The sequence below is a fragment of the Solanum dulcamara genome, chromosome 4 (assembly GCF_947179165.1).
Source record: "Solanum dulcamara chromosome 4, daSolDulc1.2, whole genome shotgun sequence".
In the NCBI taxonomy this organism is placed as follows: domain Eukaryota; kingdom Viridiplantae; phylum Streptophyta; class Magnoliopsida; order Solanales; family Solanaceae; genus Solanum; species Solanum dulcamara.
Window position 1 is genome coordinate 55,196,558 of NC_077240.1, and position 20,793 is coordinate 55,217,350.

The 20,793-nt window shown below is 38.1% G+C and overlaps 1 pseudogene; it reads right to left on the bottom strand.

Moving 5' to 3' along the window:
- Positions 1-2,166: 2,166 nt before the first annotated feature.
- On the bottom strand, positions 2,167-2,286 carry LOC129888087 (5S ribosomal RNA; annotated as a pseudogene).
- Between the last annotated feature and the right edge of the window lie 18,507 nt (positions 2,287-20,793).

Genomic DNA, 20,793 nt, shown 5'->3' on the forward strand with positions numbered 1-20,793 from the left:
ATTTACAGTTCAATGTGACCACAGCTGATAGGTATGTATACGGGGGGTCCAGGTCGGACCCCAGTCATGGCCTACGGGGTTAGGTCGTGACAGAAGTGGTATCAGAGCAGTTCATCCTCGGAGTGTCTGCAGACCGTGTCTATTAGAGTCTTGGTTATCGATGTGTTGCGCGCCACATCTATAAATAGGAAGCTACAAAATATTTAGGATGTTACCTTTCGTCGACATCTGAGATCGTGCTATAGATCTGAGTCATAGGAAAATTCCTTATACTAACCTTGGATCTTAACAGAAGGACGACACCAACAGAAGGAAGTAATTGACGACATGGAATGTTACGAAGGATGCAGGTAAGTAAAGTAAAGCCACGGAAGATATCCGTTGGGTAAGGTATTGAAATATAAAGTTGAAACCTGAAAGGAAAGAAGACAGAAGGTGCAACAGATGCAGTTTGAAGTTGGACATATGAGGCAAGTCTAGTATTTTTATATTATTGTTGACATTGAAAGCCCTGTGTGGCTGCGATATGAGATGACATTGAAAGCCCTGTGCGGCTGTGGTATGATATGTATATATATATGTTGGCCCTATGAGGTATTGTTGGTATTTTCTGCGTGCAGGTTTTGGGGTAAGTAAGTAATGTAGAGGAAACTCTGCCGAAATTTTCCCAGAATGGGGAAAAGGAAATGAAGTATAGATTTTTGGGATGTCTGAGAAATTTATACCTAGTACCCCTACTGTGCTCAACTAGGGCTGTAAGAGGTACCCTTCAGGTTGTCGATAAGGGGCACCCTTTTTACTTGAAGAATTTTATTTCGGAGGAACAAAAGCTTATTTAAGTAGTAAAGTTCAGATTACGGTATCTCCAGTCGTATTTGTATTGTAGGAATATAAACAGAGGGATCAGAGTGAAGGATAGGATGTCCCGCGAATGAGTTTCACTCTTTTGAAAAAAATACCAAGCCCTCAACTCCTAATTGTAAAGTAGACGAGTTGTTCATAACTCGAGGATAAACTCAAAAGGAGACCAGGTAGGTCGAGTACAAAAATGGAAGTACTATAATGATTAAGGGATTCGAGTCTCTTCCAACAATGATTGGAAAAGGGTTTACGATAACAGTTTATAGTTTTCCACCGACTAATTGGGGAAACAGCTTCGAATAGAAGCACCTCAGAGAGATGTCAGGAACTGAATACGAATTCGAACAAAAAGGGGGATATATAAGTATAAGTTGAATAGTGTGATACGAGTATGCAGGGATAAAGTGGGACCACTAGTAAGGCGCACTTAGTATGCGTTGATTAAGTTAAAAGCCTGTGTTGGGAACGCAGCAAGAGCATGGAGCTTAAGATCAAAAAAAAATGACGCGTGTACACCACGTCGCCCAAAAATAGTGGAACCCTCAAGGGACGAGGACGGCAAACTTAAGGAATAAAGGGCGCAACTTATATTAGCCCCAAAAAGCAAAGGATATAGGTTGGAATAAAGCTACTACTTCAGGAAAACCATAAATAGTTATCGTCGGAACCCTAGTACTGTCTAATTGAAATTGAACGACTACAAGTACAAACAAATGAAAGTATGAGTACCCTCTAAAGGGGGGAAGTTAATGAGAAAATGGCAAAAGTAAGGTGAAGGCAATCGATATGGGAATATATCTGAGACGAACGTCTTAATTTCAATAAGGTATCTTGCCGAACCAAGTTAAAAAGGTTCGGAGGCTACCAATAGTTGGATGGAAGCCAGAATGCTACATAAGGCAGCGATAAGAAGTTGTGACGAGACCCTGAACAACATAACCCTAGAAGGTGGCTACGTATAAAAAAAATAGTGTAACCATGAAAGGATATCAAATAATTCAAGAGACACTACGAAGGAGAATGACAGCATGCTAGACCAAAAGCCAAAACGTTGGTCATAGAGTTAGTCGCAAATGATGTTGAGATAGATAAATAACCAAAGGAAAAGGAATAGAAAGCCTCCTGTGGTAGTAAATGAGGAGAACACAAAGTAAATGGAGGATAGTGGAGATAAAGGTCTACGCCGACACTGGATGCAAGACAATAGACGAAAGGACAGGGCAAAACATAAAGACTCGCGAGACAACGCTGAGGTAAATCGGGAGCTAAGTTGAGTGCCCCACCCATTATGGTAAGGATTATAATGAAACGCAACACGAAGACTTCCCAGGGAGGTCACCCATCCCAATATTACTCTCGCCCCAGCACGCTTAACTTTAAAATTTTGATGGAACTTAATGCGTTAGTGCTGGTGTGATCGCGCGAGATGGAGGAATCTGAACTAGTGACGGAGAAACGATATGAGATTATGTACCCAGAGTATTATAAGATACATTAAGGCAATTATAACAAGGGCTTAAGCAAAAAAAAAGGATTAGCTAATTGCTAATTGACGACGCACTCGAATGCCACAGCTCTTCAACATAGAACTAGTTAATGAGAGGAAAACCACATAATGGCTATATAGGCCAGTGGGCGAGGGAATTTCGACACCATTTGGTATCCAACTCTGAGGGAGAAAAAGCAGAACCCAAAAGCTAAAGGTACCAACAGAGGTAATGTACGAATGACAAGAAGTAGTGCCCAAGGTCGAAAATCCCACAATATGACCAGGACTACAAAACTCATTTTGCACTCCAGCGCCAGATGACTCTGGAGGGAATGTTACTTGTGGAATAACGATATTAGTCCCTAATCCTTTGATCAAAGGTTACCTACTCTGCCGAGAAGGTGTAAAATTGTAGAGTAAAAGAGTGGTAGGACCTTACGGAGTCCCCACAGCTATTATCCCAAGCGAAGGAGCCCAAGTTGCAACTAACTACCGAGAGGTGCAAAGATAGGTTAAGCCAAACTACCGAGATGGAATTAGTATTACGGGTGAAGTAAGACATGGCCATGCTTGGACCAAAGATCTACCCCGACATCGAGTGTAGGAAGGGAGAAAAGGCAGGGTAAGACATGAGTACTAGCAAGGTAACGCTAGGATACTTGTTGTACCCTCTCATAATCTTGCAAAGGTAAAGAATGACACAAAATAATGAGAAGGCCTATACGAGGCTAAGGATTCCCAGATTATCAGCATCATTACACACCTATGTTATACTCTTCAAGAGTAGGGTGCTATATGGGTTGTTGCGAGAAGGCTAATGAGTCAGCTCATTTGCTTCCAAGCAAGACCACATATGCAGCTAGAACTAGGTAAAGTTATATGACAAGGAAGTAGTAAGGTTCCGTGAGGTTTCCTCATCTAATATCCTAGATAAAGGGACTTCAATTATAATTAACGCCTTGAGATCAGTCCAAGAAGAGATCAGGAGCACAGATAGGTCTTAGTACTGTATTTCTCCCTCGAGCTACTAAATAGACTGAGCGCACTATTAGACGCTAGAAGATATGTCACAAGTCGGGAGATTAACTTCGAAGGTAGCCGGAATGATTATCCATCACTTATTGGGTTGCCTACAATAATAATTACTACTCCAGTATTCCAATGGCCCTGACATGATTAAGCAAGCTATTGACTAAAAGCCTAGAGTCGGCAAGAATGATATACAGATAATCGACATCAACATACAGAGTTCAAATTGATTATTGGATGCTCATAACATGGTCACCTAGAAAAGGAAAATTAGTCCAAATCATATTAGATGGTATCAAGTTGCTCGTAAAGTGGGCAAAATGGACGGCAAGTTGAACTTACCACCTTATTTGAAAACTATACGCCCAGTCCCTCAGATAGAAATGCTTTGCAAAGATACTGACGAACTACCCAGGGTATATTCCATAAATGAGGTCCAAGAGATGGAATCCTATGAGGAAATACCTACCGCCATCCTGGATCGACAAATTAGAGGATTGAGAACTAAAGACATAGCCTCGGTTAAGGTGTTGTGGCGGAATAGGAATCGGGAGGAATTGACCTAGGAAGCCGAAGAGGACATGAGACACAAGTATCCATAACTTTTCCCGATGTCTACAGGTAACCCCGACTCCTAAATACGTGTATATTAAAGATGTGGATAGAGAATTATGTGGTATCATAGGAAAAAAAACCTTTTTGTAATCTACATATAGTCTTAAGGGAAGTTGTAGTTAACATTCGGGGACGAATGTTCTAAAGGGGGGAAGGATGTTACACCCCACATCTTTGAACTCGGAATGTTCCTTAAGTTACTTAGAAGCTAGTATGTGAGCTACTTAAGTTACGACCCTATTGAACAACTCTAAGAAGGGAGAATGGGATGCCCCGTGGTAGGGAAGATTGGAAATAGGGTCAAGAGAAGTTGGAAGGAGTTAGAGGCCAAGTAACGAGTCGTAGGACTCGACTTATCTACGTAAACTACTAAGTTAGAAGTCGTACATACGTGAGTTACTTGATTACATACCAAGCTTGCGTAGCAAGGATTTCATAGGCTCTTAAAGTGAGACGAGATTACGAACGAGATTACAAACCCATGAGGAAGAGAAAAAAATTTTGCGGGGCGGCCAATGGAAGGGTGACACATGGAATCACCTAAGCAGGCAGGTGACCCACCTACTTGGGGTCAAGTAGGTGACCCACCTGCTTGGGGGAGGTGGACCCCACTGCCACGTGGTAGCACCCTATTGGCCGCATGGTTGAGGTGGCCCAATAAGGGCCTGACACATGTCACCCTTAGGGGCTGACATGTTCAACTCATATATATATGTGTATATGACTCTTCATGTGTTCATTTATCCAAAATCAGTCCAAAAACAGCAGCAACATAGGGAGAAAACGTGAAAGAGAAAGGCAGCCATAGCTTGGAAGCTTAAAGGTGAGTTTTCTAATTTTCTCTCTGTGAATTAATTATATACGACGTTCCTAAAATACGTGGAGGTGTATATATGTATATTACGATGCTTACGGAACTATATTTTCAGTTCTACACTTGGAAAACTAAGAGAAACTTAAAGAGAAAACGCTAGTTAACAAACCCGTTTTTGGAAGGGACAGTGGTTAGTAATATTGGTATAACTTCTTTTTTATAGCTTCTTTTTGGGTGATTCAATATGTTGTGGAAAGGTATTTCATGTTTATATAACTTTAATTTAGACTCCAAAATCCAGTTTTACTTGTATCAGCTCGAAAAAGGGTGATGAAGTGTAGAGGAGGTACTGCCCAGATTTTGGTTTTGGAAATCTTACACGGACTGTTGGTGGTGTTTTGGTCATATATTTTAGTACAAAATTGTTGTAGGGGTAATTCAAAATTTTTTGCGACCTTGATACACATGTATATAACTTTCATTGAGGACACAAATCTTGTTTCCCTCAATTACCCCTCCGAAACTAAGCGACAATATAAGACAGTAGGCTGTCCAGATTTCACATTTTGGATAGCTTTGGCAAGTTTGACAAGTTTAATGTAAGGTAAGACCTTTCATTTTAAATTGGAGTTTATGGTATGGTTATATGGTGTATTACACCCCTTGTATGCTGCTGGAAGTTTAAAAATATCGTAGAAATGCTCGACGTTCGAAATAAACTAAATTGGAATCGCTATAGTTAAATTGTCGTCGAAGGATAGTGTTGTTCGTGTGAGGTGACACTGCAGGGGTTTGATGTGTTTTTTCAGGGCCTAAATATGTTCTAATGTGGGTTATGGTGCTGCTAGTTAAATCCACATTACCCCTCATTGCGTATAATGAAAGGCGTTACAAAATAAAGGCTAGACGCCCTATTGTTCTACCGTATTTTTGAATAATCGTTTGGAGTTTATGTTGTATATTGTTGGTATGAATTGATGCAGGTTGTTTTTTTGGTTGGCTATAGGTCTTAGGGACCTAATTGGAAATTTGGATAGGACACATTATAGGGGAGGTGCTGCCCAATTTTCGTCGATGCCTTTGCGAATAACAGAACTAGTCGGGGAAACGACTAAGGAAATAAATTCCATTAATACTAAGATGTAACCTAGGGTGATGGAAAGTAAAAGGCGTTGATATTCTGCTACTTTCATGTTGAATAGGTTCAAAGGACGGCGAGGCGAGCAGGATAAGGAATAATTCAGACAAGGTATGTAAAGCTTTCTCTTGGCATGTTTTGGTATAAGTTCGTACAACTATCTTTCTTTCCTTTTGGCAATGTTTAGCCTTAAGTGGATTGTTTATGAAGTGCGGGGATAATTTCATTCCCAGGATTCCAAGTACGCCTCATAACCCCTACCCACTGCTCAGTATTAGAGTTCCTGTGAAGATTAAGTATTGCCTAGTAGGGTTTCTATGTGTCAGAATGTAATGTATGGGAAGCTATCTCTCATTTTCATTGAGATGCATTTGATACGAAAATGAGATTACGATGCCATAGTGGTTCACCGAGTCCCATGAAGGGCCGGGTACGAAATATGTATATGAAGATCACCTGAAGGAAAGTACAGACCATATAGAGCTTGTTCTCTTTCTTCTTTTGGGCATGTCCTTGACTTAGTTATAAGTTGAATCTTACCTGAACTCCAAGGTAACTCCATTCTGAAACATCTCTTAATTACTTCTAAATATTGAATTCCTATAATAGTCGAATTGTTTCTCTGGAACTCTTAAGTGAATAGTCTTACTTTGGTATATATCTAGGAACCTCGAGATGTAATTAATGTAGCCCCTAATGGCATTTAGAGGGCAGCTAGAATGACTATACTGTTACTCGAATTCTTAGACAATAACTTAGTCCTCTTATATAGTTGAGTCTTGGATAATGATTTAAACTGTGTTTGGTTTCTCACCACTCTACTCGTGTATACTGTAACACTTCTTCTCCGAGTCCTAGGCCGGTTAACCGATTCGTACAATTCACTTCATTGTTCACCGAGTCCCTTGCTAGAGGGCCGGCATCTGTATGTATATATATGATGGCCTGGGGCCTGATATTGATACTATGATGATGGCTTGGGGCATGGTACTGATACTATGATGATGGCCTGGGGCCTGATACTGATACTACATATATGATTCACCGGACCCCTACCGGGGTCGGCTATATTGAAAATTTGAGCATGTATGTTTTTGTGATTCATAAAGTACTGGTACATGTTCCTGATTTGACGTTTTATACCCTGCTTCTTTACCTCAGATATGCTTCCAGTTGTATCATGTTATGTTTTACATACTCAGTACATATGTCGTACTAACCCCCTTTCTCGGGGGGCTGCGTTCATGCCCGCAGGTATAAATACAGGTTTTGGGAGTCCGTCAGCTTAGGATTCCACGCAGCTCAGCTGGAAGAGGCTCCATTATTTCGGGTCCTAGTTTTTGATACTATCTACTGATGTATAGAATGGTTTTGCCCATTCGGGGGTACGGCGGGGGCCCTATCCCGCCATATGTTGTCATTTATATTTTTAGAGGTCTGCAGACATGTATATGTGGGTTGTGTATGTCAGTTTGATTCAGCTGGGACTACGTGATATATGATATATGTTATTATATTATGGCAGCCCTGTCGGCTTGCGTGCCCTGTCATGTTATGATACAAATGAAAAGGTCTATAGGTTTTTGAAAACATTGTCGCCCAATGGGGCTCTGTTATATGATATTGTCTTATTTACAGTTCAATATGACCACAGCTGATAGGTATGTATACGGGGGGTCCAGGTCAGACCCCAGTCACGGCCTACGGGGTTGGGTCGTGACAGCTTCTTCTAAACTTGCTGAGTGGAATCTTGAGCTGGTGGACTCCCAAAACCTGTATATGTACCTGCGGGCATGAAACGCAGCCCCCTCCCCCCCCCCCCCCGAAAAGAGGGGGTCAGTACGACATATGTACTGAGTATGTAAAGTATAAAACATCATAAAGAGGGCACAACTAACATAAGGATGCAAAAAATCAAGTATAGCATTTAATAGGGTACTATACCTGCACCTCACAAAATAAAGTCATGTATACTTTTATCACGTACCGTATCTAGCCCACTCGGGAACTCGGTATTACTAATACATCATCTATCATGATAGGTATATGCATATTATTAGCACTGTGGAACGTACAGCCCGATCCATATATATAGCAAGCACATGCCGAGGAACAACGGCCCGATCCACATATCATGTAATAATGCCGAGGAACGACGGCTCAATTCGTATATCATATGATAATGCCAAGGTACGATGGCCTGATCCATATATCATGTAATAATGTCGAAGAACGAAGGCTCGATCCATATATCATGTAACATGCCGTAGAACATACAACCCGATCCTTACATAGCAAGATATACCAAGGTACATTCGGCCCGATCCATATATCATAATGCATATGCGTGCACGTAAAACTCTATAGCATATCAAACATCCCTTAGATATCACTATAAAGCATGTTCAAGAGCCCCTAGGTATAGGAGCTTACATATCCCAATACTATTCAACTTATGGTAGGCTCAAGGGTCGTAGTTCAACTACTTCAAGGCCTTTATCATTCAAAAGTGGGTACAAGTCATGAGTTACATCCAGAATCTATAAATGGGGCTCTATCCAAATCCATATTCTATAGTACCTATAGTCTAGTCTTTCTAGAAGTAAGAAAAGACAAGCTTTACATGTACCACTTCCTATCACATGGAAGATTTGAAAAGTAATGACTCAACTTGTTACAGGAGTTCTAATCCGTAGGAAGTGAACAAGAGACTGAACTCACACTCAGAGTTTTAAGAGTAGAATAACTTCAAACTTCATATACATAATACTTACATCTAAGTCATGCCAAAAGAGAGGAAGAATAACTTTACATACACTACTTTTCAGTATATAGAAGACTTGAGGAATAGAAGCTTAACTACTTTAAGAGTCTTAACATTCAACAGTGAATACGAATTATGAATCATGAATCATGTTCAGAGCTCATGAATAGAGTTACCCCAAGCTTCATACACATGTCATTTGTCACTTAAATCTAAGATATGCCCAAAAGAAAGAAAAGATAGGCTTTACATACTTATGCCAAAACATGCCAAAAGAAGGGAACGTTAGCTTTACATACCTCTACGGATTAATCTTTACCGCATTTGCCTCGTCGTCCTCTGAATCTATTTAACACAAAAGCAATAACAACCCTAGACTTTTCAGCATCTTAAGTTATACATGAGTATTCATAGAACTCATTTCCTCACTCGCTTCCTCGACTAGTTCTTTAGTTATCGAGAAAGTTAACAGAAATCGGGCAGCACCTCCCCTATAACATGCCCTATACGAATTTCCAATTACATCCCTAAGAAATACAGCCAACAAACAACAACAACCTGCAGCATATATACAAGCAATTCACTTCCACATTACATAATACAAACTCCAAGTGACTCGCTTAAAGCTACGATATCAAAATAGGGATTTTAGTTTCTAGTTCGCAAAACCTTTAACCGTGCGAAGTGGAGGGTTGTGTGGCTTCAACCAGAAGCTTCCCCACATATTTTAGAACACTTTTAGGTCCTTCAACACATCACCATGCACCTGCAGCCACACACCACAAGCACAACACCTTGCTTTGACTACAATTTAACTATAGCAACTCCAATTTGGTTTATTTTGAACGTCAGGCATATTTATGGAATTTACCTATTTCCAGCCACTTAACAACGTATAATACACTTCATAACCACACCATAAACTCCAAATTGAAACAAAAACCCTTACCTTAACCTAAACTCGTCAAACTCGCCAAAATTATCAAAACGTGAATTCTAGACAGCCTACTGTCTTGTATTGTCGGTTAGTTTCGAAGGGGTAATTGAGGGAAACAGGATTTGGGTCCTCAATGAAAGTTATAGAAATGTGTCTTAGGGTCGCATACAAATTTGAATCACCCCTACAGAAATTTTGTAAAAAATGATATGCCCAAAATACCAACAGCAGTCCTTGTAGAATTTCTAAAACGAAATCTAGGCAACAGCTCTCCCATGCTTCACCACCCTTTTTCGAGCAGAGAAAAGCAAAACTGGGTTTTAGAGGATAAATAAAAGTTATATCCCTATGAAATAGCTTTCCAAAATATCTTTAATCACTTGAAACGAAGCCTTACACAAGGAGTTATACTCATTTTACTAACAGCAGTATCATTCAAAAACGGGTCTAATGACAAGAAGAAAAACCTCCTCTTTTCCCTAACAATAAATTTTATGTTGTTAAACACCGTCATATCACCGTAGGATACCTTAAATAATTAATTCACGGAACGAAATCGGAGAACTTACCTTTATTTTTCTTGGCAAACCCGTAGGTCTCTCTCTTGTTCTCTCAAGTTTTCCTTCAATTTTTCCAAGTGAAAGATGCTGAAAATTTGATGAATTAGTCATCACTTAACATATATATCCCCGTTTGGAAGGTAAAACGTGTCATCCTCTAAGGGTGACACATGTCACAACCTTAGACAGATACGTCACCTCATGCCACCAATCACATACTGCCACGTGGCGATGTGGGACCCACCTCAAGTAGGTGCATCACCTACTTGGTCAAAGTAGGTGCATCACCTACTTAGCCAAAGTAGGTGCATCACCTGCTTGCTTTCGAGTAGGTGCTATGCCTCCTTCTGCCTCTCCCGTGGGTTCGTAATCTCATTTTACTTTAGGAGCCTATATAATCCTTGCTACGTAAGCTCAACATGTTCTCCAGTGTCTTAGTTATGTAAGTTGTCCAAGTTGGTAGCTTACGTAAGTAAGTCGAGTCCTACGACTTATTATTTTGGCCTCCAACTCGTTTCAAATCCTTATAGACCTATTTCCAACCTTCACTCTTAAGGGGCGTCACGTCCTCCCTTCCTTAGAGTTATTTAATCATGTTATAGATAATCTGGGTCACGGGACAACTTTTAAGAAGCTTAAGAAGATGTTCCGAAGCATAAAGGTACGGGGTATAACATCACGGAAGTAGACTAGAAACCCAACATGAACATGATGATACCTTGTAATGCATAGAACATGAAAAATTTCAAACTTAAGATAAAACATGGCTTAAAAAAATCTTTCATGAATATGTATGCATATGAATGACATAGGAGGAACTGAATACGTAATAGTTCAATCAAGTTAAATAAGAACACCTTACTACTTTAGTCTTGAGTAGAGGAAAAGAGGTATGGTATCATTTCATCATATCCGCCTCTGCCTCCCAAGTAGCACTTTCTACTTGTTGATTCCTCCGTAATACTTTGACGGACACAACTTCTTTTTTTCTTAGCTTCTTCACTTGTTGGTCTACAATTTCCACCGCAACCTCTTCATAAGTCAAATTCTCCTCAACATTTAAATCTTTTAACGGTACAATGAATTTCGGATCACCCACGAACTTTCTCAACATAGACAAATGAAATATCGAGTGAACCATAGATAACTCAAGTGGCAAATCTAACTCATAACCCACCTTTCCAACACATCTCAATATCTTGTAAGGTCCAATGTACCTAGGACTCAATTTTCCTTTCTTACCAAAACGTATTACACCCTTCATGGATGAAACCTTCAAATAGACCCAATCATCTACTTCAAATTCAAGCTCTATATTCCTAACATCCGAATAGGACTTATGACGACTTTGAGCTATCTTCAACCTCTCCCGTATGAGTCTTACCTTCTCCATAGAATCTATCACCTAATCTGGACCAATCAAGGCCATTTCACCCACTTCAAACCCTCCTATCAGGGACCTACATCTTCTCTCATACAATGCTACGAAAGGAGCCATTTGGATACTAGAGTACTAACTATTATTGTAGGCAAATTCAATTAATGGAAAATGTTCATCCCAACTTGTCAAGATCCAAACTAGGGAATGGGTCTAAGGGATAACATACAATGCATTCATAAGGTAAAGAAACATCATATAAAAATAAGTGAAAGTAATCAACTCAATGGAATGGGTCTAAGGGATAACAACTCAATAGATATCCAATACGGACTACATTATAACATCGTCTAAGCATGCCTCTAGTCTAATCTTAGATGGGGGATAGCTCCTAGATAACCCTAACAATAGATGAAAATCATGTAAATAAACAGAATAAAAGTCATGCCCTCGATAGAATGAGGACTCACCAACTCCTTGAGAATCTAAAGGAACTCTAGCCATGAATAGGATGGTCATGAGTGTCGTCCGCCCCTACATTATGAGACAATGTAGGCAAAATATGTGTTAGTACATTTAAATGTACTAAGTATGTGAGGTATGCATGAACAAGTAAAGGAACACAAACAATATGCCATAAGATGCATGACCAATCATAATGAATCATGAGTAAAGCTTAAAAGCATTTGAAAACATATGAAACTCATGGTCAATATATTTCATAAAACTCATAACTTGACATTTAACTTATGTGGGATAAGACCTTAAACCGACACTAAGACCATGCGAGTTATGTGATGGAATCTGATGGAACACTCATCGAGAAGGGGGAGGCTACCTTGCCAAAGTATTCTCCATCATGGTACTCATCTCAACTCAACTAAACTGTGCTATATGTGGATCCACTAGCTAGGCCATGAAGAAAATCCTACGCGGGCAATGTAGTTAGGGACTTTAGGTTTCTACTAGAATTTCCTTGGGTAACTAACTGCGTTACCAGACCGAACCCCACCAAGAATCCCTCTCGATGCTTAGTCAATATCTCAACAAAATCTCATAAAACATGATCATAACATAACAGGGAAAGATAGTAACTACCTATCAATCCATTTTTATAAAACATATTAGGAATTGCTTATTAACTTAGTGATTCATAGAAATCTATAAATTCTGTGAGAATTGTACTTATCACCATCTTAGTTATTAGGTCTCTGAAGTTTGCAAATGATTTTCTATTATGACTCATCAACTCATCTACGGGTCATCAACTTGACTCGTCCTGCAGGTCCCTAAACATATAAATATGTAGGTCTCTGAAGTTTAATTATGAGTCATTCCTACAACTCGTAACAACCTCTATGAACCGTCTTATCAAGTCGTAGACTTGACCTTGAGGGACTTCTAAAACTTAGCCTTTCAAGTTGGGTTGCGACTAGATATTACGAGTCTTAGACACTCCTACGACTCATCCTGTTGAGTCTTAGGGTGTCATCTAAGGCTTGTTCTAGACGAACCCTTGGGACTCACTCTTACGAGCCATAGAAAGCTCCATGATTTATAGAGTGACTCGTAAACATGGGTCAGTTCAAAATCTTTAAGACTTTTCTCCTTGATTCCAACTTTTCAACTTCCAGGGTCTTACAATATCTTCCCTTTGGGAACATTCATCCTCGAATGAGATAAATTATCATAGGAAATCCATGAAAAGAGGACTAGTAACCCAACATGAATATGATGACACCTTAAAATGCATGGACCATGAAACCTTTTGTCTTAACATAAAATCATGACTTAAAAATCAACTTCCATGAATCAGCATGCATATGAATGACATAGGAGGAACTGAATACCCAAGAGTTCAATTAACTTTTAATAAGAACAACTTACTACATTAGGCTTGAGTAGAGGGAAAGAGGTACGGCTATCGTTTTATCATATCTGCTTCTGCTTCCTAAGTATCACTTTCTACTTGTTGATTCCTCCATAACACCTTGATAGATGCAATCTCTTTGTTCCTTAACTTCTTAACTTTGTGGTCTAAGATTTCAACTGGAACTTCTTCATAAGTCAAATTCTCTTCGACACTTACATCTTCCAATGGTACAATGGAATATGGATCACCCGTGAACTTTTTCAACATAGATATATGAAACACTAGGTGAACCATAGCTAACTCAAATGGAAAATATAATTCATAAGCCACATTACCAATACGTCTCAATATCTTATAAGGTGGAACATACCTAGGACTCAATTTTCCATTCTTACCAAAATGCGTTACACCCTTCATGGGCGAACCTTCAAATAGACTCAATCATCCACCTCAAATTCAAGGTCTCTTTTCCTAACATCAGAATAGGACTTTTGACGACTTTGAGTCATCCTCAACCACTCCATTATGAGTCTTATCTTCTCCATAGCATCTATAACCACATTTGGGCCAATCAAGGCCATCTCACTTACTTCAAACAATCCCACTGAGATCTATATCTCCTCCCATATAATACTTTGAAAGGAGATATTTGGATACTAGAGTGATAACTATTATTATAGGTAAACTTAATCAATGGAAAGTGTTCATCCTAAATTCCTTTAAAATCAATATAACACAGGCCCTCAACATATCCTCTAAAGTTTGGATCGTTCTTTCGACTGAACCATCGGTTTGAGGATGGAAAGCAGTACTTAGCTTAACCTTTGTACCGAGACCCTTTTGAAATAACTTCCAAAAGTATGATGTGAATTGTGTACCTTGATCCGATATGATGGAAAAGGGAACACCATGAAGTCTTACCAACTCATGAACATACAACTTAGCATAATCTTTGGAACCATAAGAAGTCTTAACCAGTAGAAAATGAGCCGACTTGGTTATCCGATCTACAATAACCCAAATGGAATCATGTTGCTTCTTAGTACGAGGCAAACCCATTACAAAATCCATCTTCACATCTTCCCATTTTCAAGTAGGAATTTTAATATCTTGGGCTAAACTTCATGGCCTTTGATGCTCAACTTTAATTTTTTGGCAATTTGGACACTTAGCTACAAATTCTGCTATGTCCTTCTTCATGCCATTCCACCAATACACTTTCCTCAAGTCACGATACATCTTGGTGGAACCCGGATGAACCGAATATTGGGAACTATTGGCCTTATTCAATATCAACTCTTTTAACCCATCAATATTAGGTACACACAACTGACCTTGATAACGAAGCACAACACCTCCCCCTTGGAGGAAACCCTCAATGGTTTATTTGGCAACCGAGTTCTTCAACTCAACTAACATTGGATCTTGGTCTTGCTTTACCTTAACATCCTCTACAAGAGATGATTTTGAATTATTATGCACAAGAATACCTCCATCATTAGAATCTACCAAACGCACACCTAAACGTGCCAATCTATGAGCATCCTTGACCAATTCTTCCTTATCTTCCTTAACATATCCAACACTACTCGTGGAAAATTTACGTAGTACATTGGCAACCATATTAGCTTTGCCCGGATGATATAACACACTCATGTCATAGTCCTTCTACAATTAAAGCCATCTTATTTATTGAAGGTTCAAATATTTTTGCTTAAACACATATTGTAAACTCTTATGATCGGTGAATACATCCACGTAAACACCATAAATATAGTGCCACCAAATCTTTAAAGCAACCACAGCCACTGCTAGTTCAAGATCATAGATTGGATAATTCCGCTCCTGCACCTTCAATTGCCTAGAAGCGTAGGCTATCACCTTACCATGCTGTATCAAAACACAACCAAACCAACCCTTGAAGCATCACAAATATACCATGAAACCATCGGACCCTTTCGATAGAGTGAAAATAGAAGTGGTAGTGAGACGATCCTTTAGCTCTTGAAAACTCTTTTCATCAACTTCTGACCATTGAAACTTCACCTTTTTTGAGTTAATTTGGTCAAAAGTGACGAGATCAATGAAAATCCTTTCACAAATCTCCTACAGTATCTGGCTAGGCCTAATAAACTTCTAATATCCAAAGGAGATAAGGGTCTAGGCCAGTTCTTAACCGCATCGATTTTCTTAGGATCAACCAAAATCCCTTCACCAGACATAATGTGACTAAAAAAAGCCTCCTTCTTAACTAAAACTCACATTTACTGAACTTGGCAAATAATTGTTTGTCCCTTAGAATTGGCAACACAATCCTCAAGTGATTTGCATCCTTCTCCTCATTCCTAGAGTAAACCAAGATGTCATCAATGAATACAATCACAAATATATCCAAATATTGTTTGAACACTCTATTAATCAAGTCTATGAAAATCGCAGGGGCATTGGTCAAACCAAACGACATAACTAGGAACTCATAATGGTCATACCTTATTTGAAATGCCATTTTGGGAAAGACACATTCCCTCACCCTCAATTGGTAATAACCAGAATGAAGATCAATCTTACAAAAGTATCTTGCCCCTTGGAATTGATCAAAAAAGTCATCTATCCATGTAATTGGATATTTATTCTTAATGGTTACTTCATTCAATTGCCGATAGTCAATGCACATACATAGTGAACCATCCTTCTTTCTCACAAACAAAATAGGAGCACCCCATAGGGATATATTTGGTCTAATGAAACCCTTGTGGTTCTTACCACACTTCATTCTCTTATGTTGTCATGGGTGAGCTAAGAGATTGTCTTATGCCTCCATCTAGTTAGTAGAGGCATGTTGGATGCTATGAAGTGTCATCTTTCTTTTCGAGTTGAGACTTGTTCTCTTTTATTTATTGAGACTTTCATGTTGAGATTTTATTTTTGCGTCTATGTCTTGATTTATTGTTTTACTTATATTATGTATGCTCATGAATGATATACTAAGAGGCTTGCTTTGGGTCCCACAGGTTTCTAATCGTCGTGTCGCACCTAGGGTCTAGCTTGGGCCGTGACGGTATATAGTTTGATTTTATTTATAATACGTTCTTTTTAGGTTATGAGTGAGAAGCATTAACTAATGTGTGAGATATTTGTGGAAGGTAAATAATTAAAAGGGATAAAATTAAAGAATTATAATTTAAATGTGGAATCATGGGTTTTCCTAGTTTAATTTTCCATAATTTAAATGACATTTTTTAGAGTATAAAGGGAAATATGACCCCAAAATTTGAAAGAAAATGACGGATATATTGAGGACATGAGGATTTAATATCGTAGAAATAAATATGACATTTTTTTAGAGTATAAAACAAACATAACCCTAAAATTGGATGGAGAAAACAAATATATTGAAAAATAATGAAGGACAACTATAACTTATTTATAAAAATACAATGGAAAAAGTCCTGATATACACCTCAATTTTGTCATTTAGATCTAATATATCCTCCGTTACAAAAGTGGCTCATATATACCCCTATCATTACACAAATAGCTCACATATACCCCACCATTAAAAAATTGGCTCACATATACCCCACACCATTACAAAAATGGCTCGCATATACCCTTCATCTAAAGAAAGTGAAAATATTACCTTTTTTTGATTTTTAATTTAAAAAAAATTCATGTATGGGAAAAAAATTTTAAGAAAGTAAAAAAAATCAAATTAAAAAAATCTATCCATACATGAATTTTTTTATAGAAAAGTTTAGGGGTATATTTAATCTTTACACATGAATAATTTTTTGACTTCTTTGACTATCATTATTTGAGTTTCTAATTTTTATTTTATGTTTTCTTTCATTTTTAGTGTAAAAATAAGAGAAATTAAAAAATAAAGTGTGAATGGAAAAAAGAGAAAAAAGTAAAAAAAAAATTTAAAACTATTTTTTTGCGGATGTATTATAATTTAAAACTAATTTTTTTACTGCTATATTGTAATTTAGTTTTTTTTATCTATAAAAAAGGGATAATTATTGTTATACCCCAAAAAAGGAAACTATTTACCAATTGGATACCCATTACTTTCATACCCCTTGTTTTTAACTATCTCGCGCATTTGATATAATGAGAGTATATAATATACTCTAATCGTATCAAACAGTTTTGATGAATCACTGTCTCTTCCTTCTTGATACCGTCGGAATATATTATACTCTCATGGTATCAAGAAGAAACTATTTGATAAACTACTTGATACCATCAAAGTATAATATACCCTGATAGTATCAAAGAGGAACAAAGGGAAGGGGTACTTGCGTAAATACACGTTTGATACCATGAGATTATATATATACTCTTATGGTATCAAGAAGGAAGAGACAATGCTCCAACGAAACTACTTGATACCATTAGAGTATATTATATTGTGATGGTATCAAGAAGAAACTACTTGATACTATCAGAGTATATTATACTATGATAGTATCAATGAGGAGCAGTGATGTTGACGTCAGCATGACGTCATGCGCGAAATTAAAAGAGAGAAACTGGGGGTAAGAGGGTAAATAATTTGGATCATGAGTTTATTAATGGTAAATAGTTTGGGTTGGGTCCAATTTGGGTAAATAGTTTCATAATTGATCTATTCTGTGTAGTTTTCCCTAAAAAAAATTGGGGCTTGTATAATAAATTTCACAAGAAAAGTAGTGAGAAAAATAAATTTGACCATCAAAATAATAAATTTAAATTAGTCGTTGAATCAAAAAAAGTCAAAAAAATCTGTGTGAGATGGATCAAATATACCCTTATATGTATTTTTTTTAATAAAAACTTTAAAAAATAAATTAAAAATAAATTATATCACTTCCATTAGAGAAAAAAAGTATATGTGAGTCATTTGTGTAACAGTAGGAGTATATATGAACCATTTTCATAACGAGGGTATATCAACTCTAAATGATAAAGTTTAGAAAGTATATCAGACTCTTTTCCCAAAATACAAAAACAAATATGACTCTGTTTTCCCCAAAAACTACTTTAAATAAGTGTTTGTTTGACTTAACTAATTTTAAGCAACCTATAAGCTGAAAAACAGCTTATAAATCAATAAATATAAGTTGTGGTATCCCAATTTTTTTTTAGATTATAAGCTGCTTTAGATAAAATGACTTTAAGTTGACTGATCAAACATTAAAAAACTGAAAACAACTTATAAACAATTTATAAATAAATCCAAAGGCTCTAAAGTCAATTCAAACGACCAAACCGACTTGGCCAAGCTATGCCCAAATATTTCACCCACTCTTGTTTGGTTCTACTCCCAAAAGTAAACCATCCTAATAAACTATCAGAGTATAGACCAATTAGCCTTAGCAACTTCACCAACAAAATTATTTCCAAACTCATTTCCCTTAGACTGGCACCTATTCTACCCAACCTCATTTCCCTTAACCAATCTAGCTTTGTCAAAGGCAGGAGCATTTCTGAAAATATCATGCTAGCCCAAGAGATCATACACCAGATCAAGAAGCCTAATGTGGGAGGCAATGTTGTTATCAAACTGGACATGGCCAAAGCCTATGATAGGGTATCATGGTCATATATTTGCCTAGTTTTGAGGAAAATGGGCTTTGAAGAAGGTTTCATTGACATGGTATGGAGAATTATGGCTGATAATTGGTATTCCATCATTGTTAATGGTTCAAGGCATGGCTTCTTTCACTCCACAAGAGGCCTTAAGCAAGGGGATCCACTGTCACTAGCTTTGTTTATCATAGGTGCTGAAGTTATCTCAAGGCTGATGAAAAATCTTCATCAACACCCTCAATACCATGGCTTCCTTGTGGAAAAGAAGGGCCCTCAGATTAATCATCTCAGTTTTGCAGATGACATTATCATATTCTCATGAGAGAGATCTCATACATTGTAGCTCATCATGGAGACACTCCATACTTATGAGAATGTCTCTGGCCAACTGAGTAATAGAGACAAGAGTAGTTTCATGGTACCCTCAAATGCATTTAGGTCTACAGTGAAGAGGATCAAGAGGGTTATTGGTTTCAAGCAAAAAAGCAGCCTCATTACGTACTTGGGATGCCCCCTTTACATAGGCAGGCAAAAGATCATATACTATTCTGACCTTATTGCTAAGGTTGTAGCTAGAATAACAGGTTGGCAAGCAAAGATCCTCAGCTATGGAGGTAGAGTTACATTGATTAAGCATGTCATTCAAGCCCTCCCTATCCATTTGCTCTCAGCTAGTTCCCCTCCTGCAACTACCATCAAGCAAATACAGAAAATCACTATTAATTTCTTCTGGGGATGGAAGAATGACAAGAGAAAATACCATTGGTCTTCCTGGAAGAACCTTAGTTATCCCTATGATGAAGGATGTATTGGTGTGAGACAAATCTCTGATGTGGCCAAGTCTTTCCAATACAAACAATGGTGGATCTTTAGAACCAAGAACACTTTATGGAGTGAGTTTCTCAAAGCCAAGTACTGTCAAAGGTCCAACCCCATCACCAAAAAATGGCATACTGGACAATCTCAGATCTGGAAGCACCTGATGAAAAACAAGCACACCCTTGAACCTCATATCCAATAGCAACTTCAGTCTGGTTCATGCCTCTTTTGGTGGGATAATTGGTTGGGTGTTGGTACCTTAGCAAACTTCAGGTCTATCAGTAGTAGGCTGAACAACACTAAGGTGTCTTCTTTCCTAATTAATGGCCAATGAAATGCAGAGTTAATCACTCATGAAGCCCCTCCTGATCTTGTTCCTATCATCCTGGGTACACACATCAATTACCACCCTCAGTAGCCTGATCAACCCTTTTGGAAACCAAATAGAAGTGGAGAATTTACTTGCTCCTCTGCATAGGAACTTATCAGAGACAAGAGGAACAAGAAAAAGATCAACTCTCAAATTTGGCACAAACATATACCCTTCAAATGCTCTTTTCTGCTGTGGAAAGCAATTAAAGGAAAGGTACCAACCAATGAAAAGCTTAGCAGCTTTGGACAAACCCCTAACCAATGTTATTGCTGCTACAGATCTGTCCAGGACACCATTGACCATGTTTTTGTATCTGGACACTTTGTAAGGAAGACATGGAGCCTGTTTGCAGATTTCATAGGGATTAGCAAGGAATACACACCTCTTAGACACTTGATAATGAGATGGTGGTCGACCAAATACAAGAATGATGTGCATAAGCTTATCATCCAATACATCCCTATATTCATATGTTGGAACCTTTGGAAGAATAGATGTGCTGTCAAATATAGAGGCAAACAATCTAACTTGGCTAGAGTGATACTCAGTCTCAAAAGACACCTCCAACT